The sequence below is a fragment of the Aotus nancymaae genome, unplaced genomic scaffold, assembly GCF_030222135.1.
Source record: "Aotus nancymaae isolate 86718 unplaced genomic scaffold, 86718_ANA_hifiasm-v0.15.2.pri h1tg000183l, whole genome shotgun sequence".
Classification (NCBI taxonomy): domain Eukaryota; kingdom Metazoa; phylum Chordata; class Mammalia; order Primates; family Aotidae; genus Aotus; species Aotus nancymaae.
Window position 1 is genome coordinate 221,513 of NW_026988598.1, and position 26,265 is coordinate 247,777.

The following is a 26,265-nucleotide window of genomic DNA, read 5'->3' on the forward strand; positions in this document are numbered from 1 at the left end:
TTTGTTTTAGAAGCAGACATTTCTCTGTACAGCCTATGGTCCCATTCACTTGGGGACATCCCAACGCAGCTCCTAGAAAAATCGTGTTTCTAACTCGCTGAATCTAAACATAGATTCAACCCTCTTAGGTGAACAAATGCACAGCAGAGCAGTTTGACGGAATCGTTTGTCCTGAGTTTTCGACGAAGTCTTACTGCTGTTTCTTATATATGCCGGTATTGGGCTGGAAATGCCTGTTTTGGGATTCTGCACAGAAAGGGTTGGCAAACTGCTTAATACACACATGAGTTTACCTCTGTAGGTTGAATTCAGACATTGACAACCATTTACTTAGACAGATCCATTTTGGTTTTAGAAGCAGGTATTTCTCTGTACAGAATATGTTCCCATTCACTCGGGAATATCCCAACGCAGCTCTTAGAAGAAACGTGTTTCTAACTCGCCGAATCTAAACATACATTCAACTCTCTTAGGTGAACAAATGCACAGCAGAGCAGTTTGAAGGAAACGCTTCTCCTGAGTTTCAGACGAAGCCTTAAAGCTGTTTCTTCCATATGCCGGTAATGGGCTGGAAATGCCTGTTTTGGGATTCTGCACAGAAAGTGTTTGCAAAGTGCTGAATACGCCCATGACTTTAACTCTGTAAGCTGAATGCACACATTGACAAACATTCTATTAGATAGCACGGTTTTGGTTTCAGAAGCAGATAATTCTGTACAGCCTATGGTCCCATTCACTCGGGAATATCCCAACGCAGCTCCTAGGGGAAACGTGTTTCTAATTCGCTGAATCTAAACATAGATTCAACTCCCTTAGTTGAACGAACACACAGCAGAGCAGTTTGAAGGAGACGTTTCTCCTGAGTTATAGATGAAGTCTTACTGCAGCTTCTTACATATGCTGGTATTGGGCTGGAAATTCCTGTATTATGCAAAGAACGTGTTTGCAAGCAGCTGAATCCATACATGAGTTTAACTCTGTAAGTAGAATGCACACGTTGACAACCATTTAGTTAGATAGCTCCGTTTTGGTGTTAGAAGCAGATATTTCTCTGTACAGCCTATGGTCCCATTCACTCGGGAATATCCCAACGCACCTGCTAGAAGAAACGTGTTTCTAATTCGCTGAATCTAAACGTAGATTCAACTCCCGTAGGTGAAAGAACGCACAGCAGAGCAGTTTCAAGGAAACGTCTCTCCTGAGTTTTAGACGAAGTCTTACTGCTGTTTCTTACATATGCCGGTGTAGGGCTAGAAATGCCTCTTTTGGGATTCTGCACAGAAAGGGTTTGCAAACTGCTGAATCCACACATGAGTTTAACTCTGTCAGGTGAATGCGCACATTGACAACCATTCAGTTACATAGCTCCGTTTTGCTTTCAGAAGCAAACATTTCTCTGTACCGCCTGTGGTCCCATTCACTCGGGAATATACCAACACAGCTCCAAGAAGAAACGTGTTTCTAACTCGCTGAATCTAAACATAGATTCAACTCTCTTTGGCAAACGAACACACAGCAGAGCAATTTCAAGGAAACGTTTCTCTTGAGTTATAGATGACGTCTTAGTGCTGTTTCTTACATATGCCGGTGTAGGGCTAGAAATGCCTGATTTGGGATTCTGCAGAGAAAGGGTTTGCAAACTGCTGAATCCACAGGTGGGTTTAACTCTGTCAGTTGAATGCACACATTGACAACCATTCAGTTAGATAGCTCTGCTTTGGTTTTAGAAGCAGATATTTCTCTGTACATCCTATGGTCCCATTCACTGGGGGATAATCAAATGCAGCTCCTAGAAGAAACGTGTTTCTAACTCGCTGAATCTAAACATCGATGCAACTCTCTTAGTTGAAAGAATGCACAGCAGACCACTTTGAAAGAAACGTTTCCCCTGAGTTTTAGAGGAAGTCATACTGCTGTTTCCTACATATGCCTGTATTGGGCTGGAAAAGCCTGTTTTAGGATTCTGCACAGAAAGTGTTTGCAAACTCCTGAATCCACACATGAGTTTAACTCTGTAAGTAGAATGGACACATTGACAACCATTTAGTTGGATGGCTCCGTTTTGTTGTAAGAAACAGATATTTCTCTGTACAGCCTATGGTCCCATTCACTCGGGAATATCCCAACGCAGCTCCTAGAAGAAACGTGTTTCTAACTCGCTGAAGCTAAACATGGATTCAACTCTCCTAGGTGAAGGAACGAACAGCAGAGCAGTTTGAAGGAAACGTTTCCCCTGAGTATTTGACGAAGTCTTACTGCTGTTTCTTCCATACGCCCGTTTGGGGCTGGAAAAGCCTATTTTGGGATTCTGCACAGAAAGGGTATGCAAATTGCTGAATCGACACGAGTTTATCTCTGTAAGATGAATGCACGAATTGAAAACCATTCAGTTACATCGTTCCGTTTTTTTATTTAGAAGCAGATGTTTCTCTGTACAGCCTATGGTAACATTCACTCGGGTATATACCAACACAGCTCCAAGAAGAAACGTGTTTCTAACTAGCTGAATCTAAACATAAGTTCAACACTCTTAGTTCAACGAACGGACAGCAGAGCAGTTTGACGGAAACCTTTCTCCTGAGTTTTCGGTGAAGTCTTACTGCTGTTTGTTACATAGGCCGTTATTGGGCAGGAAATGCCTGTTTTGGGATTCCGCACAGAAAGGGTTTGCAAACTGCTGAATCCACACATGAGTTTAACTCTGAAAGTTCAATACACACATTGACAACCATTCAGTTAGATAGCTCCGTTTTGGTTTTAGGAGCAGATATTTCTCTGTACAGCCTATGGTCCCATTCACTCAGGGATATCCCAACGCAGCTCCTAGAAGAAACGGGTTTCTAACTGGCTGAGTCTAAATATAGTTTCAACTCCTTTAGGTGAACGAAAGCACAGCAGAGCAGTTTGAAGGAAACGTTTCTCGGGATTTTTTGACGTTGTCTTACGGCTGTTTCTTACATATGCCGGTAATGGCCTGGAAATGCCTGTTTTGGGATTCTGCACAGAAAGCGTTTGCAAACTGCTTAATCCACATATGAGTTTAACTCTGTACGTTGAATGCACACACTGACAACCATTCATTTAGATAGCTCCATTTTTGTTTTAGAAGCAGACATTTCTCTGTACAGCCTATGGTCCCATTCACTTGGGGACATCCCAACGCAGCTCCTAGAAAAATCGTGTTTCTAACTCGCTGAATCTAAACATAGATTCAACCCTCTTAGGTGAACAAATGCACAGCAGAGCAGTTTGACGGAATCGTTTGTCCTGAGTTTTCGACGAAGTCTTACTGCTGTTTCTTATATATGCCGGTATTGGGCTGGAAATGCCTGTTTTGGGATTCTGCACAGAAAGGGTTGGCAAACTGCTTAATACACACATGAGTTTACCTCTGTAGGTTGAATTCAGACATTGACAACCATTTACTTAGACAGATCCATTTTGGTTTTAGAAGCAGGTATTTCTCTGTACAGAATATGTTCCCATTCACTCGGGAATATCCCAACGCAGCTCTTAGAAGAAACGTGTTTCTAACTCGCCGAATCTAAACATACATTCAACTCTCTTAGGTGAACAAATGCACAGCAGAGCAGTTTGAAGGAAACGCTTCTCCTGAGTTTCAGACGAAGCCTTAAAGCTGTTTCTTCCATATGCCGGTAATGGGCTGGAAATGCCTGTTTTGGGATTCTGCACAGAAAGTGTTTGCAAAGTGCTGAATACGCCCATGACTTTAACTCTGTAAGCTGAATGCACACATTGACAAACATTCTATTAGATAGCACGGTTTTGGTTTCAGAAGCAGATAATTCTGTACAGCCTATGGTCCCATTCACTCGGGAATATCCCAACGCAGCTCCTAGGGGAAACGTGTTTCTAATTCGCTGAATCTAAACATAGATTCAACTCCCTTAGTTGAACGAACACACAGCAGAGCAGTTTGAAGGAGACGTTTCTCCTGAGTTATAGATGAAGTCTTACTGCAGCTTCTTACATATGCTGGTATTGGGCTGGAAATTCCTGTATTATGCAAAGAACGTGTTTGCAAGCAGCTGAATCCATACATGAGTTTAACTCTGTAAGTAGAATGCACACGTTGACAACCATTTAGTTAGATAGCTCCGTTTTGGTGTTAGAAGCAGATATTTCTCTGTACAGCCTATGGTCCCATTCACTCGGGAATATCCCAACGCACCTGCTAGAAGAAACGTGTTTCTAATTCGCTGAATCTAAACGTAGATTCAACTCCCGTAGGTGAAAGAACGCACAGCAGAGCAGTTTCAAGGAAACGTCTCTCCTGAGTTTTAGACGAAGTCTTACTGCTGTTTCTTACATATGCCGGTGTAGGGCTAGAAATGCCTCTTTTGGGATTCTGCACAGAAAGGGTTTGCAAACTGCTGAATCCACACATGAGTTTAACTCTGTCAGGTGAATGCGCACATTGACAACCATTCAGTTACATAGCTCCGTTTTGCTTTCAGAAGCAAACATTTCTCTGTACCGCCTGTGGTCCCATTCACTCGGGAATATACCAACACAGCTCCAAGAAGAAACGTGTTTCTAACTCGCTGAATCTAAACATAGATTCAACTCTCTTTGGTAAACGAACACACAGCAGAGCAATTTCAAGGAAACGTTTCTCTTGAGTTATAGATGACGTCTTAGTGCTGTTTCTTACATATGCCGGTGTAGGGCTAGAAATGCCTGATTTGGGATTCTGCAGAGAAAGGGTTTGCAAACTGCTGAATCCACAGGTGGGTTTAACTCTGTCAGTTGAATGCACACATTGACAACCATTCAGTTAGATAGCTCTGCTTTGGTTTTAGAAGCAGATATTTCTCTGTACATCCTATGGTCCCATTCACTGGGGGATAATCAAATGCAGCTCCTAGAAGAAACGTGTTTCTAACTCGCTGAATCTAAACATCGATGCAACTCTCTTAGTTGAAAGAATGCACAGCAGACCACTTTGAAAGAAACGTTTCCCCTGAGTTTTAGAGGAAGTCATACTGCTGTTTCCTACATATGCCTGTATTGGGCTGGAAAAGCCTGTTTTAGGATTCTGCACAGAAAGTGTTTGCAAACTCCTGAATCCACACATGAGTTTAACTCTGTAAGTAGAATGGACACATTGACAACCATTTAGTTGGATGGCTCCGTTTTGTTGTAAGAAACAGATATTTCTCTGTACAGCCTATGGTCCCATTCACTCGGGAATATCCCAACGCAGCTCCTAGAAGAAACGTGTTTCTAACTCGCTGAAGCTAAACATGGATTCAACTCTCCTAGGTGAAGGAACGAACAGCAGAGCAGTTTGAAGGAAACGTTTCCCCTGAGTATTTGACGAAGTCTTACTGCTGTTTCTTCCATACGCCCGTTTGGGGCTGGAAAAGCCTATTTTGGGATTCTGCACAGAAAGGGTATGCAAATTGCTGAATCGACACGAGTTTATCTCTGTAAGATGAATGCACGAATTGAAAACCATTCAGTTACATCGTTCCGTTTTTTTATTTAGAAGCAGATGTTTCTCTGTACAGCCTATGGTAACATTCACTCGGGTATATACCAACACAGCTCCAAGAAGAAACGTGTTTCTAACTAGCTGAATCTAAACATAAGTTCAACACTCTTAGTTCAACGAACGGACAGCAGAGCAGTTTGACGGAAACCTTTCTCCTGAGTTTTCGGTGAAGTCTTACTGCTGTTTGTTACATAGGCCGTTATTGGGCTGGAAATGCCTGTTTTGGGATTCCGCACAGAAAGGGTTTGCAAACTGCTGAATCCACACATGAGTTTATCTCTGAAAGTTCAATACACACATTGACAACCATTCAGTTAGATAGCTCCGTTTTGGTTTTAGGAGCAGATATTTCTCTGTACAGCCTATGGTCCCATTCACTCAGGGATATCCCAACGCAGCTCCTAGAAGAAACGGGTTTCTAACTGGCTGAGTCTAAATATAGTTTCAACTCCTTTAGGTGAACGAAAGCACAGCAGAGCAGTTTGAAGGAAACGTTTCTCGTGATTTTTTGACGTTGTCTTACGGCTGTTTCTTACATATGCCGGTAATGGCCTGGAAATGCCTGTTTTGGGATTCTGCACAGAAAGCGTTTGCAAACTGCTTAATCCACATATGAGTTTAACTCTGTACGTTGAATGCACACACTGACAACCATTCATTTAGATAGCTCCATTTTTGTTTTAGAAGCAGACATTTCTCTGTACAGCCTATGGTCCCATTCACTTGGGGACATCCCAACGCAGCTCCTAGAAAAATCGTGTTTCTAACTCGCTGAATCTAAACATAGATTCAACCCTCTTAGGTGAACAAATGCACAGCAGAGCAGTTTGACGGAATCGTTTGTCCTGAGTTTTCGACGAAGTCTTACTGCTGTTTCTTATATATGCCGGTATTGGGCTGGAAATGCCTGTTTTGGGATTCTGCACAGAAAGGGTTGGCAAACTGCTTAATACACACATGAGTTTACCTCTGTAGGTTGAATTCAGACATTGACAACCATTTACTTAGACAGATCCATTTTGGTTTTAGAAGCAGGTATTTCTCTGTACAGAATATGTTCCCATTCACTCGGGAATATCCCAACGCAGCTCTTAGAAGAAACGTGTTTCTAACTCGCTGAATCTAAACATACATTCAACTCTCTTAGGTGAACAAATGCACAGCAGAGCAGTTTGAAGGAAACGCTTCTCCTGAGTTTCAGACGAAGCCTTAAAGCTGTTTCTTCCATATGCCGGTAATGGGCTGGAAATGCCTGTTTTGGGATTCTGCACAGAAAGTGTTTGCAAAGTGCTGAATACGCCCATGACTTTAACTCTGTAAGCTGAATGCACACATTGACAAACATTCTATTAGATAGCACGGTTTTGGTTTCAGAAGCAGATAATTCTGTACAGCCTATGGTCCCATTCACTCGGGAATATCCCAACGCAGCTCCTAGGGGAAACGTGTTTCTAATTCGCTGAATCTAAACATAGATTCAACTCCCTTAGTTGAACGAACACACAGCAGAGCAGTTTGAAGGAGACGTTTCTCCTGAGTTATAGATGAAGTCTTACTGCAGCTTCTTACATATGCTGGTATTGGGCTGGAAATTCCTGTATTATGCAAAGAACGTGTTTGCAAGCTGCTGAATCCATACATGAGTTTAACTCTGTAAGTAGAATGCACACGTTGACAACCATTTAGTTAGATAGCTCCGTTTTGGTGTTAGAAGCAGATATTTCTCTGTACAGCCTATGGTCCCATTCACTCGGGAATATCCCAACGCACCTGCTAGAAGAAACGTGTTTCTAATTCGCTGAATCTAAACGTAGATTCAACTCCCGTAGGTGAAAGAACGCACAGCAGAGCAGTTTCAAGGAAACGTCTCTCCTGAGTTTTAGACGAAGTCTTACTGCTGTTTCTTACATATGCCGGTGTAGGGCTAGAAATGCCTCTTTTGGGATTCTGCACAGAAAGGGTTTGCAAACTGCTGAATCCACACATGAGTTTAACTCTGTCAGGTGAATGCGCACATTGACAACCATTCAGTTACATAGCTCCGTTTTGCTTTCAGAAGCAAACATTTCTCTGTACCGCCTGTGGTCCCATTCACTCGGGAATATACCAACACAGCTCCAAGAAGAAACGTGTTTCTAACTCGCTGAATCTAAACATAGATTCAACTCTCTTTGGTAAACGAACACACAGCAGAGCAATTTCAAGGAAACGTTTCTCTTGAGTTATAGATGACGTCTTAGTGCTGTTTCTTACATATGCCGGTGTAGGGCTAGAAATGCCTGATTTGGGATTCTGCAGAGAAAGGGTTTGCAAACTGCTGAATCCACAGGTGGGTTTAACTCTGTCAGTTGAATGCACACATTGACAACCATTCAGTTAGATAGCTCTGCTTTGGTTTTAGAAGCAGATATTTCTCTGTACATCCTATGGTCCCATTCACTGGGGGATAATCAAATGCAGCTCCTAGAAGAAACGTGTTTCTAACTCGCTGAATCTAAACATCGATGCAACTCTCTTAGTTGAAAGAATGCACAGCAGACCACTTTGAAAGAAACGTTTCCCCTGAGTTTTAGAGGAAGTCATACTGCTGTTTCCTACATATGCCTGTATTGGGCTGGAAAAGCCTGTTTTAGGATTCTGCACAGAAAGTGTTTGCAAACTCCTGAATCCACACATGAGTTTAACTCTGTAAGTAGAATGGACACATTGACAACCATTTAGTTGGATGGCTCCGTTTTGTTGTAAGAAACAGATATTTCTCTGTACAGCCTATGGTCCCATTCACTCGGGAATATCCCAACGCAGCTCCTAGAAGAAACGTGTTTCTAACTCGCTGAAGCTAAACATGGATTCAACTCTCCTAGGTGAAGGAACGAACAGCAGAGCAGTTTGAAGGAAACGTTTCCCCTGAGTATTTGACGAAGTCTTACTGCTGTTTCTTCCATACGCCCGTTTGGGGCTGGAAAAGCCTATTTTGGGATTCTGCACAGAAAGGGTATGCAAATTGCTGAATCGACACGAGTTTATCTCTGTAAGATGAATGCACGAATTGAAAACCATTCAGTTACATCGTTCCGTTTTTTTATTTAGAAGCAGATGTTTCTCTGTACAGCCTATGGTAACATTCACTCGGGTATATACCAACACAGCTCCAAGAAGAAACGTGTTTCTAACTAGCTGAATCTAAACATAAGTTCAACACTCTTAGTTCAACGAACGGACAGCAGAGCAGTTTGACGGAAACCTTTCTCCTGAGTTTTCGGTGAAGTCTTACTGCTGTTTGTTACATAGGCCGTTATTGGACTGGAAATGCCTGTTTTGGGATTCCGCACAGAAAGGGTTTGCAAACTGCTGAATCCACACATGAGTTTAACTCTGAAAGTTCAATACACACATTGACAACCATTCAGTTAGATAGCTCCGTTTTGGTTTTAGGAGCAGATATTTCTCTGTACAGCCTATGGTCCCATTCACTCAGGGATATCCCAACGCAGCTCCTAGAAGAAACGGGTTTCTAACTGGCTGAGTCTAAATATAGTTTCAACTCCTTTAGGTGAACGAAAGCACAGCAGAGCAGTTTGAAGGAAACGTTTCTCGGGATTTTTTGACGTTGTCTTACGGCTGTTTCTTACATATGCCGGTAATGGCCTGGAAATGCCTGTTTTGGGATTCTGCACAGAAAGCGTTTGCAAACTGCTTAATCCACATATGAGTTTAACTCTGTACGTTGAATGCACACACTGACAACCATTCATTTAGATAGCTCCATTTTTGTTTTAGAAGCAGACATTTCTCTGTACAGCCTATGGTCCCATTCACTTGGGGACATCCCAACGCAGCTCCTAGAAAAATCGTGTTTCTAACTCGCTGAATCTAAACATAGATTCAACCCTCTTAGGTGAACAAATGCACAGCAGAGCAGTTTGACGGAATCGTTTGTCCTGAGTTTTCGACGAAGTCTTACTGCTGTTTCTTATATATGCCGGTATTGGGCTGGAAATGCCTGTTTTGGGATTCTGCACAGAAAGGGTTGGCAAACTGCTTAATACACACATGAGTTTACCTCTGTAGGTTGAATTCAGACATTGACAACCATTTACTTAGACAGATCCATTTTGGTTTTAGAAGCAGGTATTTCTCTGTACAGAATATGTTCCCATTCACTCGGGAATATCCCAACGCAGCTCTTAGAAGAAACGTGTTTCTAACTCGCTGAATCTAAACATACATTCAACTCTCTTAGGTGAACAAATGCACAGCAGAGCAGTTTGAAGGAAACGCTTCTCCTGAGTTTCAGACGAAGCCTTAAAGCTGTTTCTTCCATATGCCGGTAATGGGCTGGAAATGCCTGTTTTGGGATTCTGCACAGAAAGTGTTTGCAAAGTGCTGAATACGCCCATGACTTTAACTCTGTAAGCTGAATGCACACATTGACAAACATTCTATTAGATAGCACGGTTTTGGTTTCAGAAGCAGATAATTCTGTACAGCCTATGGTCCCATTCACTCGGGAATATCCCAACGCAGCTCCTAGGGGAAACGTGTTTCTAATTCGCTGAATCTAAACATAGATTCAACTCCCTTAGTTGAACGAACACACAGCAGAGCAGTTTGAAGGAGACGTTTCTCCTGAGTTATAGATGAAGTCTTACTGCAGCTTCTTACATATGCTGGTATTGGGCTGGAAATTCCTGTATTATGCAAAGAACGTGTTTGCAAGCTGCTGAATCCATACATGAGTTTAACTCTGTAAGTAGAATGCACACGTTGACAACCATTTAGTTAGATAGCTCCGTTTTGGTGTTAGAAGCAGATATTTCTCTGTACAGCCTATGGTCCCATTCACTCGGGAATATCCCAACGCACCTGCTAGAAGAAACGTGTTTCTAATTCGCTGAATCTAAACGTAGATTCAACTCCCGTAGGTGAAAGAACGCACAGCAGAGCAGTTTCAAGGAAACGTCTCTCCTGAGTTTTAGACGAAGTCTTACTGCTGTTTCTTACATATGCCGGTGTAGGGCTAGAAATGCCTCTTTTGGGATTCTGCACAGAAAGGGTTTGCAAACTGCTGAATCCACACATGAGTTTAACTCTGTCAGGTGAATGCGCACATTGACAACCATTCAGTTACATAGCTCCGTTTTGCTTTCAGAAGCAAACATTTCTCTGTACCGCCTGTGGTCCCATTCACTCGGGAATATACCAACACAGCTCCAAGAAGAAACGTGTTTCTAACTCGCTGAATCTAAACATAGATTCAACTCTCTTTGGTAAACGAACACACAGCAGAGCAATTTCAAGGAAACGTTTCTCTTGAGTTATAGATGACGTCTTAGTGCTGTTTCTTACATATGCCGGTGTAGGGCTAGAAATGCCTGATTTGGGATTCTGCAGAGAAAGGGTTTGCAAACTGCTGAATCCACAGGTGGGTTTAACTCTGTCAGTTGAATGCACACATTGACAACCATTCAGTTAGATAGCTCTGCTTTGGTTTTAGAAGCAGATATTTCTCTGTACATCCTATGGTCCCATTCACTGGGGGATAATCAAATGCAGCTCCTAGAAGAAACGTGTTTCTAACTCGCTGAATCTAAACATCGATGCAACTCTCTTAGTTGAAAGAATGCACAGCAGACCACTTTGAAAGAAACGTTTCCCCTGAGTTTTAGAGGAAGTCATACTGCTGTTTCCTACATATGCCTGTATTGGGCTGGAAAAGCCTGTTTTAGGATTCTGCACAGAAAGTGTTTGCAAACTCCTGAATCCACACATGAGTTTAACTCTGTAAGTTAAATGGACACATTGACAACCATTTAGTTGGATGGCTCCGTTTTGTTGTAAGAAACAGATATTTCTCTGTACAGCCTATGGTCCCATTCACTCGGGAATATCCCAACGCAGCTCCTAGAAGAAACGTGTTTCTAACTCGCTGAAGCTAAACATGGATTCAACTCTCCTAGGTGAAGGAACGAACAGCAGAGCAGTTTGAAGGAAACGTTTCCCCTGAGTATTTGACGAAGTCTTACTGCTGTTTCTTCCATACGCCCGTTTGGGGCTGGAAAAGCCTATTTTGGGATTCTGCACAGAAAGGGTATGCAAATTGCTGAATCGACACGAGTTTATCTCTGTAAGATGAATGCACGAATTGAAAACCATTCAGTTACATCGTTCCGTTTTTTTATTTAGAAGCAGATGTTTCTCTGTACAGCCTATGGTAACATTCACTCGGGTATATACCAACACAGCTCCAAGAAGAAACGTGTTTCTAACTAGCTGAATCTAAACATAAGTTCAACACTCTTAGTTCAACGAACGGACAGCAGAGCAGTTTGACGGAAACCTTTCTCCTGAGTTTTCGGTGAAGTCTTACTGCTGTTTGTTACATAGGCCGTTATTGGACTGGAAATGCCTGTTTTGGGATTCCGCACAGAAAGGGTTTGCAAACTGCTGAATCCACACATGAGTTTAACTCTGAAAGTTCAATACACACATTGACAACCATTCAGTTAGATAGCTCCGTTTTGGTTTTAGGAGCAGATATTTCTCTGTACAGCCTATGGTCCCATTCACTCAGGGATATCCCAACGCAGCTCCTAGAAGAAACGGGTTTCTAACTGGCTGAGTCTAAATATAGTTTCAACTCCTTTAGGTGAACGAAAGCACAGCAGAGCAGTTTGAAGGAAACGTTTCTCGGGATTTTTTGACGTTGTCTTACGGCTGTTTCTTACATATGCCGGTAATGGCCTGGAAATGCCTGTTTTGGGATTCTGCACAGAAAGCGTTTGCAAACTGCTTAATCCACATATGAGTTTAACTCTGTACGTTGAATGCACACACTGACAACCATTCATTTAGATAGCTCCATTTTTGTTTTAGAAGCAGACATTTCTCTGTACAGCCTATGGTCCCATTCACTTGGGGACATCCCAACGCAGCTCCTAGAAAAATCGTGTTTCTAACTCGCTGAATCTAAACATAGATTCAACCCTCTTAGGTGAACAAATGCACAGCAGAGCAGTTTGACGGAATCGTTTGTCCTGAGTTTTCGACGAAGTCTTACTGCTGTTTCTTATATATGCCGGTATTGGGCTGGAAATGCCTGTTTTGGGATTCTGCACAGAAAGGGTTGGCAAACTGCTTAATACACACATGAGTTTACCTCTGTAGGTTGAATTCAGACATTGACAACCATTTACTTAGACAGATCCATTTTGGTTTTAGAAGCAGGTATTTCTCTGTACAGAATATGTTCCCATTCACTCGGGAATATCCCAACGCAGCTCTTAGAAGAAACGTGTTTCTAACTCGCTGAATCTAAACATACATTCAACTCTCTTAGGTGAACAAATGCACAGCAGAGCAGTTTGAAGGAAACGCTTCTCCTGAGTTTCAGACGAAGCCTTAAAGCTGTTTCTTCCATATGCCGGTAATGGGCTGGAAATGCCTGTTTTGGGATTCTGCACAGAAAGTGTTTGCAAAGTGCTGAATACGCCCATGACTTTAACTCTGTAAGCTGAATGCACACATTGACAAACATTCTATTAGATAGCACGGTTTTGGTTTCAGAAGCAGATAATTCTGTACAGCCTATGGTCCCATTCACTCGGGAATATCCCAACGCAGCTCCTAGGGGAAACGTGTTTCTAATTCGCTGAATCTAAACATAGATTCAACTCCCTTAGTTGAACGAACACACAGCAGAGCAGTTTGAAGGAGACGTTTCTCCTGAGTTATAGATGAAGTCTTACTGCAGCTTCTTACATATGCTGGTATTGGGCTGGAAATTCCTGTATTATGCAAAGAACGTGTTTGCAAGCTGCTGAATCCATACATGAGTTTAACTCTGTAAGTAGAATGCACACGTTGACAACCATTTAGTTAGATAGCTCCGTTTTGGTGTTAGAAGCAGATATTTCTCTGTACAGCCTATGGTCCCATTCACTCGGGAATATCCCAACGCACCTGCTAGAAGAAACGTGTTTCTAATTCGCTGAATCTAAACGTAGATTCAACTCCCGTAGGTGAAAGAACGCACAGCAGAGCAGTTTCAAGGAAACGTCTCTCCTGAGTTTTAGACGAAGTCTTACTGCTGTTTCTTACATATGCCGGTGTAGGGCTAGAAATGCCTCTTTTGGGATTCTGCACAGAAAGGGTTTGCAAACTGCTGAATCCACACATGAGTTTAACTCTGTCAGGTGAATGCGCACATTGACAACCATTCAGTTACATAGCTCCGTTTTGCTTTCAGAAGCAAACATTTCTCTGTACCGCCTGTGGTCCCATTCACTCGGGAATATACCAACACAGCTCCAAGAAGAAACGTGTTTCTAACTCGCTGAATCTAAACATAGATTCAACTCTCTTTGGTAAACGAACACACAGCAGAGCAATTTCAAGGAAACGTTTCTCTTGAGTTATAGATGACGTCTTAGTGCTGTTTCTTACATATGCCGGTGTAGGGCTAGAAATGCCTGATTTGGGATTCTGCAGAGAAAGGGTTTGCAAACTGCTGAATCCACAGGTGGGTTTAACTCTGTCAGTTGAATGCACACATTGACAACCATTCAGTTAGATAGCTCTGCTTTGGTTTTAGAAGCAGATATTTCTCTGTACATCCTATGGTCCCATTCACTGGGGGATAATCAAATGCAGCTCCTAGAAGAAACGTGTTTCTAACTCGCTGAATCTAAACATCGATGCAACTCTCTTAGTTGAAAGAATGCACAGCAGACCACTTTGAAAGAAACGTTTCCCCTGAGTTTTAGAGGAAGTCATACTGCTGTTTCCTACATATGCCTGTATTGGGCTGGAAAAGCCTGTTTTAGGATTCTGCACAGAAAGTGTTTGCAAACTCCTGAATCCACACATGAGTTTAACTCTGTAAGTAGAATGGACACATTGACAACCATTTAGTTGGATGGCTCCGTTTTGTTGTAAGAAACAGATATTTCTCTGTACAGCCTATGGTCCCATTCACTCGGGAATATCCCAACGCAGCTCCTAGAAGAAACGTGTTTCTAACTCGCTGAAGCTAAACATGGATTCAACTCTCCTAGGTGAAGGAACGAACAGCAGAGCAGTTTGAAGGAAACGTTTCCCCTGAGTATTTGACGAAGTCTTACTGCTGTTTCTTCCATACGCCCGTTTGGGGCTGGAAAAGCCTATTTTGGGATTCTGCACAGAAAGGGTATGCAAATTGCTGAATCGACACGAGTTTATCTCTGTAAGATGAATGCACGAATTGAAAACCATTCAGTTACATCGTTCCGTTTTTTTATTTAGAAGCAGATGTTTCTCTGTACAGCCTATGGTAACATTCACTCGGGTATATACCAACACAGCTCCAAGAAGAAACGTGTTTCTAACTAGCTGAATCTAAACATAAGTTCAACACTCTTAGTTCAACGAACGGACAGCAGAGCAGTTTGACGGAAACCTTTCTCCTGAGTTTTCGGTGAAGTCTTACTGCTGTTTGTTACATAGGCCGTTATTGGACTGGAAATGCCTGTTTTGGGATTCCGCACAGAAAGGGTTTGCAAACTGCTGAATCCACACATGAGTTTAACTCTGAAAGTTCAATACACACATTGACAACCATTCAGTTAGATAGCTCCGTTTTGGTTTTAGGAGCAGATATTTCTCTGTACAGCCTATGGTCCCATTCACTCAGGGATATCCCAACGCAGCTCCTAGAAGAAACGGGTTTCTAACTGGCTGAGTCTAAATATAGTTTCAACTCCTTTAGGTGAACGAAAGCACAGCAGAGCAGTTTGAAGGAAACGTTTCTCGGGATTTTTTGACGTTGTCTTACGGCTGTTTCTTACATATGCCGGTAATGGCCTGGAAATGCCTGTTTTGGGATTCTGCACAGAAAGCGTTTGCAAACTGCTTAATCCACATATGAGTTTAACTCTGTACGTTGAATGCACACACTGACAACCATTCATTTAGATAGCTCCATTTTTGTTTTAGAAGCAGACATTTCTCTGTACAGCCTATGGTCCCATTCACTTGGGGACATCCCAACGCAGCTCCTAGAAAAATCGTGTTTCTAACTCGCTGAATCTAAACATAGATTCAACCCTCTTAGGTGAACAAATGCACAGCAGAGCAGTTTGACGGAATCGTTTGTCCTGAGTTTTCGACGAAGTCTTACTGCTGTTTCTTATATATGCCGGTATTGGGCTGGAAATGCCTGTTTTGGGATTCTGCACAGAAAGGGTTGGCAAACTGCTTAATACACACATGAGTTTACCTCTGTAGGTTGAATTCAGACATTGACAACCATTTACTTAGACAGATCCATTTTGGTTTTAGAAGCAGGTATTTCTCTGTACAGAATATGTTCCCATTCACTCGGGAATATCCCAACGCAGCTCTTAGAAGAAACGTGTTTCTAACTCGCTGAATCTAAACATACATTCAACTCTCTTAGGTGAACAAATGCACAGCAGAGCAGTTTGAAGGAAACGCTTCTCCTGAGTTTCAGACGAAGCCTTAAAGCTGTTTCTTCCATATGCCGGTAATGGGCTGGAAATGCCTGTTTTGGGATTCTGCACAGAAAGTGTTTGCAAAGTGCTGAATACGCCCATGACTTTAACTCTGTAAGCTGAATGCACACATTGACAAACATTCTATTAGATAGCACGGTTTTGGTTTCAGAAGCAGATAATTCTGTACAGCCTATGGTCCCATTCACTCGGGAATATCCCAACGCAGCTCCTAGGGGAAACGTGTTTCTAATTCGCTGAATCTAAACATAGATTCAACTCCCTTAGTTGAACGAACACACAGCAGAGCAGTTTGAAGGAGACGTTTCTCCTGAGTTATAGATGAAGTCTTACTGCAGCTTCTTACATATGCTGGTATTGGGCTGGAAATTCCTGTATTATGCAAAGAACGTGTTTGCAAGCTGCTGAATCCATACATGAGTTTAACTCTGTAAGTAGAATGCACACGTTGACAACCATTTAGTTAGATAGCTCCGTTTTGGTGTTAGAAGCAGATATTTCTCTGTACAGCCTATGGTCCCATTCACTCGGGAATATCCCAACGCACCTGCTAGAAGAAACGTGTTTCTAATTCGCTGAATCTAAACGTAGATTCAACTCCCGTAGGTGAAAGAACGCACAGCAGAGCAGTTTCAAAGAAACGTCTCTCCTGAGTTTTAGACGAAGTCTTACTGCTGTTTCTTACATATGCCGGTGTAGGGCTAGAAATGCCTCTTTTGGGATTCTGCACAGAAAGGGTTTGCAAACTGCTGAATCCACACATGAGTTTAACTCTGTCAGGTGAATGCGCACATTGACAACCATTCAGTTACATAGCTCCGTTTTGCTTTCAGAAGCAAACATTTCTCTGTACCGCCTGTGGTCCCATTCACTCGGGAATATACCAACACAGCTCCAAGAAGAAACGTGTTTCTAACTCGCTGAATCTAAACATAGATTCAACTCTCTTTGGTAAACGAACACACAGCAGAGCAATTTCAAGGAAACGTTTCTCTTGAGTTATAGATGACGTCTTAGTGCTGTTTCTTACATATGCCGGTGTAGGGCTAGAAATGCCTGATTTGGGATTCTGCAGAGAAAGGGTTTGCAAACTGCTGAATCCACAGGTGGGTTTAACTCTGTCAGTTGAATGCACACATTGACAACCATTCAGTTAGATAGCTCTGCTTTGGTTTTAGAAGCAGATATTTCTCTGTACATCCTATGGTCCCATTCACTGGGGGATAATCAAATGCAGCTCCTAGAAGAAACGTGTTTCTAACTCGCTGAATCTAAACATCGATGCAACTCTCTTAGTTGAAAGAATGCACAGCAGACCACTTTGAAAGAAACGTTTCCCCTGAGTTTTAGAGGAAGTCATACTGCTGTTTCCTACATATGCCTGTATTGGGCTGGAAAAGCCTGTTTTAGGATTCTGCACAGAAAGTGTTTGCAAACTCCTGAATCCACACATGAGTTTAACTCTGTAAGTAGAATGGACACATTGACAACCATTTAGTTGGATGGCTCCGTTTTGTTGTAAGAAACAGATATTTCTCTGTACAGCCTATGGTCCCATTCACTCGGGAATATCCCAACGCAGCTCCTAGAAGAAACGTGTTTCTAACTCGCTGAAGCTAAACATGGATTCAACTCTCCTAGGTGAAGGAACGAACAGCAGAGCAGTTTGAAGGAAACGTTTCCCCTGAGTATTTGACGAAGTCTTACTGCTGTTTCTTCCATACGCCCGTTTGGGGCTGGAAAAGCCTATTTTGGGATTCTGCACAGAAAGGGTATGCAAATTGCTGAATCGACACGAGTTTATCTCTGTAAGATGAATGCACGAATTGAAAACCATTCAGTTACATCGTTCCGTTTTTTTATTTAGAAGCAGATGTTTCTCTGTACAGCCTATGGTAACATTCACTCGGGTATATACCAACACAGCTCCAAGAAGAAACGTGTTTCTAACTAGCTGAATCTAAACATAAGTTCAACACTCTTAGTTCAACGAACGGACAGCAGAGCAGTTTGACGGAAACCTTTCTCCTGAGTTTTCGGTGAAGTCTTACTGCTGTTTGTTACATAGGCCGTTATTGGGCTGGAAATGCCTGTTTTGGGATTCCGCACAGAAAGGGTTTGCAAACTGCTGAATCCACACATGAGTTTAACTCTGAAAGTTCAATACACACATTGACAACCATTCAGTTAGATAGCTCCGTTTTGGTTTTAGGAGCAGATATTTCTCTGTACAGCCTATGGTCCCATTCACTCAGGGATATCCCAACGCAGCTCCTAGAAGAAACGGGTTTCTAACTGGCTGAGTCTAAATATAGTTTCAACTCCTTTAGGTGAACGAAAGCACAGCAGAGCAGTTTGAAGGAAACGTTTCTCGTGATTTTTTGACGTTGTCTTACGGCTGTTTCTTACATATGCCGGTAATGGCCTGGAAATGCCTGTTTTGGGATTCTGCACAGAAAGCGTTTGCAAACTGCTTAATCCACATATGAGTTTAACTCTGTACGTTGAATGCACACACTGACAACCATTCATTTAGATAGCTCCATTTTTGTTTTAGAAGCAGACATTTCTCTGTACAGCCTATGGTCCCATTCACTTGGGGACATCCCAACGCAGCTCCTAGAAAAATCGTGTTTCTAACTCGCTGAATCTAAACATAGATTCAACCCTCTTAGGTGAACAAATGCACAGCAGAGCAGTTTGACGGAATCGTTTGTCCTGAGTTTTCGACGAGGTCTTACTGCTGTTTCTTATATATGCCGGTATTGGGCTGGAAATGCCTGTTTTGGGATTCTGCACAGAAAGGGTTGGCAAACTGCTTAATACACACATGAGTTTACCTCTGTAGGTTGAATTCAGACATTGACAACCATTTACTTAGACAGATCCATTTTGGTTTTAGAAGCAGGTATTTCTCTGTACAGAATATGTTCCCATTCACTCGGGAATATCCCAACGCAGCTCTTAGAAGAAACGTGTTTCTAACTCGCTGAATCTAAACATACATTCAACTCTCTTAGGTGAACAAATGCACAGCAGAGCAGTTTGAAGGAAACGTTTCTCCTGAGTTTCAGACGAAGCCTTAAAGCTGTTTCTTCCATATGCCGGTATTGGGCTGGAAATGCCTGTTTTGGGATTCTGCACAGAAAGTGTTTGCAAAGTGCTGAATACGCCCATGACTTTAACTCTGTAAGCTGAATGCACACATTGACAAACATTCTATTAGATAGCACGGTTTTGGTTTCAGAAGCAGATAATTCTGTACAGCCTATGGTCCCATTCACTCGGGAATATCCCAACGCAGCTCCTAGGGGAAACGTGTTTCTAATTCGCTGAATCTAAACATAGATTCAACTCCCTTAGTTGAACGAACACACAGCAGAGCAGTTTGAAGGAGACGTTTCTCCTGAGTTATAGATGAAGTCTTACTGCAGCTTCTTACATATGCTGGTATTGGGCTGGAAATTCCTGTATTATGCAAAGAACGTGTTTGCAAGCTGCTGAATCCATACATGAGTTTAACTCTGTAAGTAGAATGCACACGTTGACAACCATTTAGTTAGATAGCTCCGTTTTGGTGTTAGAAGCAGATATTTCTCTGTACAGCCTATGGTCCCATTCACTCGGGAATATCCCAACGCACCTGCTAGAAGAAACGTGTTTCTAATTCGCTGAATCTAAACGTAGATTCAACTCCCGTAGGTGAAAGAACGCACAGCAGAGCAGTTTCAAGGAAACGTCTCTCCTGAGTTTTAGACGAAGTCTTACTGCTGTTTCTTACATATGCCGGTGTAGGGCTAGAAATGCCTCTTTTGGGATTCTGCACAGAAAGGGTTTGCAAACTGCTGAATCCACACATGAGTTTAACTCTGTCAGGTGAATGCGCACATTGACAACCATTCAGTTACATAGCTCCGTTTTGCTTTCAGAAGCAAACATTTCTCTGTACCGCCTGTGGTCCCATTCACTCGGGAATATACCAACACAGCTCCAAGAAGAAACGTGTTTCTAACTCGCTGAATCTAAACATAGATTCAACTCTCTTTGGTAAACGAACACACAGCAGAGCAATTTCAAGGAAACGTTTCTCTTGAGTTATAGATGACGTCTTAGTGCTGTTTCTTACATATGCCGGTGTAGGGCTAGAAATGCCTGATTTGGGATTCTGCAGAGAAAGGGTTTGCAAACTGCTGAATCCACAGGTGGGTTTAACTCTGTCAGTTGAATGCACACATTGACAACCATTCAGTTAGATAGCTCTGCTTTGGTTTTAGAAGCAGATATTTCTCTGTACATCCTATGGTCCCATTCACTGGGGGATAATCAAATGCAGCTCCTAGAAGAAACGTGTTTCTAACTCGCTGAATCTAAACATCGATGCAACTCTCTTAGTTGAAAGAATGCACAGCAGACCACTTTGAAAGAAACGTTTCCCCTGAGTTTTAGAGGAAGTCATACTGCTGTTTCCTACATATGCCTGTATTGGGCTGGAAAAGCCTGTTTTAGGATTCTGCACAGAAAGTGTTTGCAAACTCCTGAATCCACACATGAGTTTAACTCTGTAAGTTAAATGGACACATTGACAACCATTTAGTTGGATGGCTCCGTTTTGTTGTAAGAAACAGATATTTCTCTGTACAGCCTATGGTCCCATTCACTCGGGAATATCCCAACGCAGCTCCTAGAAGAAACGTGTTTCTAACTCGCTGAAGCTAAACATGGATTCAACTCTCCTAGGTGAAGGAACGAACAGCAGAGCAGTTTGAAGGAAACGTTTCCCCTGAGTATTTGACGAAGTCTTACTGCTGTTTCTTCCATACGCCCGTTTGGGGCTGGAAAAGCCTATTTTGGGATTCTGCACAGAAAGGGTATGCAAATTGCTGAATCGACACGAGTTTATCTCTGTAAGATGAATGCACGAATTGAAAACCATTCAGTTACATCGTTCCGTTTTTTTATTTAGAAGCAGATGTTTCTCTGTACAGCCTATGGTAACATTCACTCGGGTATATACCAACACAGCTCCAAGAAGAAACGTGTTTCTAACTAGCTGAATCTAAACATAAGTTCAACACTCTTAGTTCAACGAACGGACAGCAGAGCAGTTTGACGGAAACCTTTCTCCTGAGTTTTCGGTGAAGTCTTACTGCTGTTTGTTACATAGGCCGTTATTGGACTGGAAATGCCTGTTTTGGGATTCCGCACAGAAAGGGTTTGCAAACTGCTGAATCCACACATGAGTTTAACTCTGAAAGTTCAATACACACATTGACAACCATTCAGTTAGATAGCTCCGTTTTGGTTTTAGGAGCAGATATTTCTCTGTACAGCCTATGGTCCCATTCACTCAGGGATATCCCAACGCAGCTCCTAGAAGAAACGGGTTTCTAACTGGCTGAGTCTAAATATAGTTTCAACTCCTTTAGGTGAACGAAAGCACAGCAGAGCAGTTTGAAGGAAACGTTTCTCGGGATTTTTTGACGTTGTCTTACGGCTGTTTCTTACATATGCCGGTAATGGCCTGGAAATGCCTGTTTTGGGATTCTGCACAGAAAGCGTTTGCAAACTGCTTAATCCACATATGAGTTTAACTCTGTACGTTGAATGCACACACTGACAACCATTCATTTAGATAGCTCCATTTTTGTTTTAGAAGCAGACATTTCTCTGTACAGCCTATGGTCCCATTCACTTGGGGACATCCCAACGCAGCTCCTAGAAAAATCGTGTTTCTAACTCGCTGAATCTAAACATAGATTCAACCCTCTTAGGTGAACAAATGCACAGCAGAGCAGTTTGACGGAATCGTTTGTCCTGAGTTTTCGACGAAGTCTTACTGCTGTTTCTTATATATGCCGGTATTGGGCTGGAAATGCCTGTTTTGGGATTCTGCACAGAAAGGGTTGGCAAACTGCTTAATACACACATGAGTTTACCTCTGTAGGTTGAATTCAGACATTGACAACCATTTACTTAGACAGATCCATTTTGGTTTTAGAAGCAGGTATTTCTCTGTACAGAATATGTTCCCATTCACTCGGGAATATCCCAACGCAGCTCTTAGAAGAAACGTGTTTCTAACTCGCTGAATCTAAACATACATTCAACTCTCTTAGGTGAACAAATGCACAGCAGAGCAGTTTGAAGGAAACGCTTCTCCTGAGTTTCAGACGAAGCCTTAAAGCTGTTTCTTCCATATGCCGGTAATGGGCTGGAAATGCCTGTTTTGGGATTCTGCACAGAAAGTGTTTGCAAAGTGCTGAATACGCCCATGACTTTAACTCTGTAAGCTGAATGCACACATTGACAAACATTCTATTAGATAGCACGGTTTTGGTTTCAGAAGCAGATAATTCTGTACAGCCTATGGTCCCATTCACTCGGGAATATCCCAACGCAGCTCCTAGGGGAAACGTGTTTCTAATTCGCTGAATCTAAACATAGATTCAACTCCCTTAGTTGAACGAACACACAGCAGAGCAGTTTGAAGGAGACGTTTCTCCTGAGTTATAGATGAAGTCTTACTGCAGCTTCTTACATATGCTGGTATTGGGCTGGAAATTCCTGTATTATGCAAAGAACGTGTTTGCAAGCTGCTGAATCCATACATGAGTTTAACTCTGTAAGTAGAATGCACACGTTGACAACCATTTAGTTAGATAGCTCCGTTTTGGTGTTAGAAGCAGATATTTCTCTGTACAGCCTATGGTCCCATTCACTCGGGAATATCCCAACGCACCTGCTAGAAGAAACGTGTTTCTAATTCGCTGAATCTAAACGTAGATTCAACTCCCGTAGGTGAAAGAACGCACAGCAGAGCAGTTTCAAGGAAACGTCTCTCCTGAGTTTTAGACGAAGTCTTACTGCTGTTTCTTACATATGCCGGTGTAGGGCTAGAAATGCCTCTTTTGGGATTCTGCACAGAAAGGGTTTGCAAACTGCTGAATCCACACATGAGTTTAACTCTGTCAGGTGAATGCGCACATTGACAACCATTCAGTTACATAGCTCCGTTTTGCTTTCAGAAGCAAACATTTCTCTGTACCGCCTGTGGTCCCATTCACTCGGGAATATACCAACACAGCTCCAAGAAGAAACGTGTTTCTAACTCGCTGAATCTAAACATAGATTCAACTCTCTTTGGTAAACGAACACACAGCAGAGCAATTTCAAGGAAACGTTTCTCTTGAGTTATAGATGACGTCTTAGTGCTGTTTCTTACATATGCCGGTGTAGGGCTAGAAATGCCTGATTTGGGATTCTGCAGAGAAAGGGTTTGCAAACTGCTGAATCCACAGGTGGGTTTAACTCTGTCAGTTGAATGCACACATTGACAACCATTCAGTTAGATAGCTCTGCTTTGGTTTTAGAAGCAGATATTTCTCTGTACATCCTATGGTCCCATTCACTGGGGGATAATCAAATGCAGCTCCTAGAAGAAACGTGTTTCTAACTCGCTGAATCTAAACATCGATGCAACTCTCTTAGTTGAAAGAATGCACAGCAGACCACTTTGAAAGAAACGTTTCCCCTGAGTTTTAGAGGAAGTCATACTGCTGTTTCCTACATATGCCTGTATTGGGCTGGAAAAGCCTGTTTTAGGATTCTGCACAGAAAGTGTTTGCAAACTCCTGAATCCACACATGAGTTTAACTCTGTAAGTAGAATGGACACATTGACAACCATTTAGTTGGATGGCTCCGTTTTGTTGTAAGAAACAGATATTTCTCTGTACAGCCTATGGTCCCATTCACTCGGGAATATCCCAACGCAGCTCCTAGAAGAAACGTGTTTCTAACTCGCTGAAGCTAAACATGGATTCAACTCTCCTAGGTGAAGGAACGAACAGCAGAGCAGTTTGAAGGAAACGTTTCCCCTGAGTATTTGACGAAGTCTTACTGCTGTTTCTTCCATACGCCCGTTTGGGGCTGGAAAAGCCTATTTTGGGATTCTGCACAGAAAGGGTATGCAAATTGCTGAATCGACACGAGTTTATCTCTGTAAGATGAATGCACGAATTGAAAACCATTCAGTTACATCGTTCCGTTTTTTTATTTAGAAGCAGATGTTTCTCTGTACAGCCTATGGTAACATTCACTCGGGTATATACCAACACAGCTCCAAGAAGAAACGTGTTTCTAACTAGCTGAATCTAAACATAAGTTCAACACTCTTAGTTCAACGAACGGACAGCAGAGCAGTTTGACGGAAACCTTTCTCCTGAGTTTTCGGTGAAGTCTTACTGCTGTTTGTTACATAGGCCGTTATTGGACTGGAAATGCCTGTTTTGGGATTCCGCACAGAAAGGGTTTGCAAACTGCTGAATCCACACATGAGTTTAACTCTGAAAGTTCAATACACACATTGACAACCATTCAGTTAGATAGCTCCGTTTTGGTTTTAGGAGCAGATATTTCTCTGTACAGCCTATGGTCCCATTCACTCAGGGATATCCCAACGCAGCTCCTAGAAGAAACGGGTTTCTAACTGGCTGAGTCTAAATATAGTTTCAACTCCTTTAGGTGAACGAAAGCACAGCAGAGCAGTTTGAAGGAAACGTTTCTCGGGATTTTTTGACGTTGTCTTACGGCTGTTTCTTACATATGCCGGTAATGGCCTGGAAATGCCTGTTTTGGGATTCTGCACAGAAAGCGTTTGCAAACTGCTTAATCCACATATGAGTTTAACTCTGTACGTTGAATGCACACACTGACAACCATTCATTTAGATAGCTCCATTTTTGTTTTAGAAGCAGACATTTCTCTGTACAGCCTATGGTCCCATTCACTTGGGGACATCCCAACGCAGCTCCTAGAAAAATCGTGTTTCTAACTCGCTGAATCTAAACATAGATTCAACCCTCTTAGGTGAACAAATGCACAGCAGAGCAGTTTGACGGAATCGTTTGTCCTGAGTTTTCGACGAAGTCTTACTGCTGTTTCTTATATATGCCGGTATTGGGCTGGAAATGCCTGTTTTGGGATTCTGCACAGAAAGGGTTGGCAAACTGCTTAATACACACATGAGTTTACCTCTGTAGGTTGAATTCAGACATTGACAACCATTTACTTAGACAGATCCATTTTGGTTTTAGAAGCAGGTATTTCTCTGTACAGAATATGTTCCCATTCACTCGGGAATATCCCAACGCAGCTCTTAGAAGAAACGTGTTTCTAACTCGCTGAATCTAAACATACATTCAACTCTCTTAGGTGAACAAATGCACAGCAGAGCAGTTTGAAGGAAACGCTTCTCCTGAGTTTCAGACGAAGCCTTAAAGCTGTTTCTTCCATATGCCGGTAATGGGCTGGAAATGCCTGTTTTGGGATTCTGCACAGAAAGTGTTTGCAAAGTGCTGAATACGCCCATGACTTTAACTCTGTAAGCTGAATGCACACATTGACAAACATTCTATTAGATAGCACGGTTTTGGTTTCAGAAGCAGATAATTCTGTACAGCCTATGGTCCCATTCACTCGGGAATATCCCAACGCAGCTCCTAGGGGAAACGTGTTTCTAATTCGCTGAATCTAAACATAGATTCAACTCCCTTAGTTGAACGAACACACAGCAGAGCAGTTTGAAGGAGACGTTTCTCCTGAGTTATAGATGAAGTCTTACTGCAGCTTCTTACATATGCTGGTATTGGGCTGGAAATTCCTGTATTATGCAAAGAACGTGTTTGCAAGCTGCTGAATCCATACATGAGTTTAACTCTGTAAGTAGAATGCACACGTTGACAACCATTTAGTTAGATAGCTCCGTTTTGGTGTTAGAAGCAGATATTTCTCTGTACAGCCTATGGTCCCATTCACTCGGGAATATCCCAACGCACCTGCTAGAAGAAACGTGTTTCTAATTCGCTGAATCTAAACGTAGATTCAACTCCCGTAGGTGAAAGAACGCACAGCAGAGCAGTTTCAAAGAAACGTCTCTCCTGAGTTTTAGACGAAGTCTTACTGCTGTTTCTTACATATGCCGGTGTAGGGCTAGAAATGCCTCTTTTGGGATTCTGCACAGAAAGGGTTTGCAAACTGCTGAATCCACACATGAGTTTAACTCTGTCAGGTGAATGCGCACATTGACAACCATTCAGTTACATAGCTCCGTTTTGCTTTCAGAAGCAAACATTTCTCTGTACCGCCTGTGGTCCCATTCACTCGGGAATATACCAACACAGCTCCAAGAAGAAACGTGTTTCTAACTCGCTGAATCTAAACATAGATTCAACTCTCT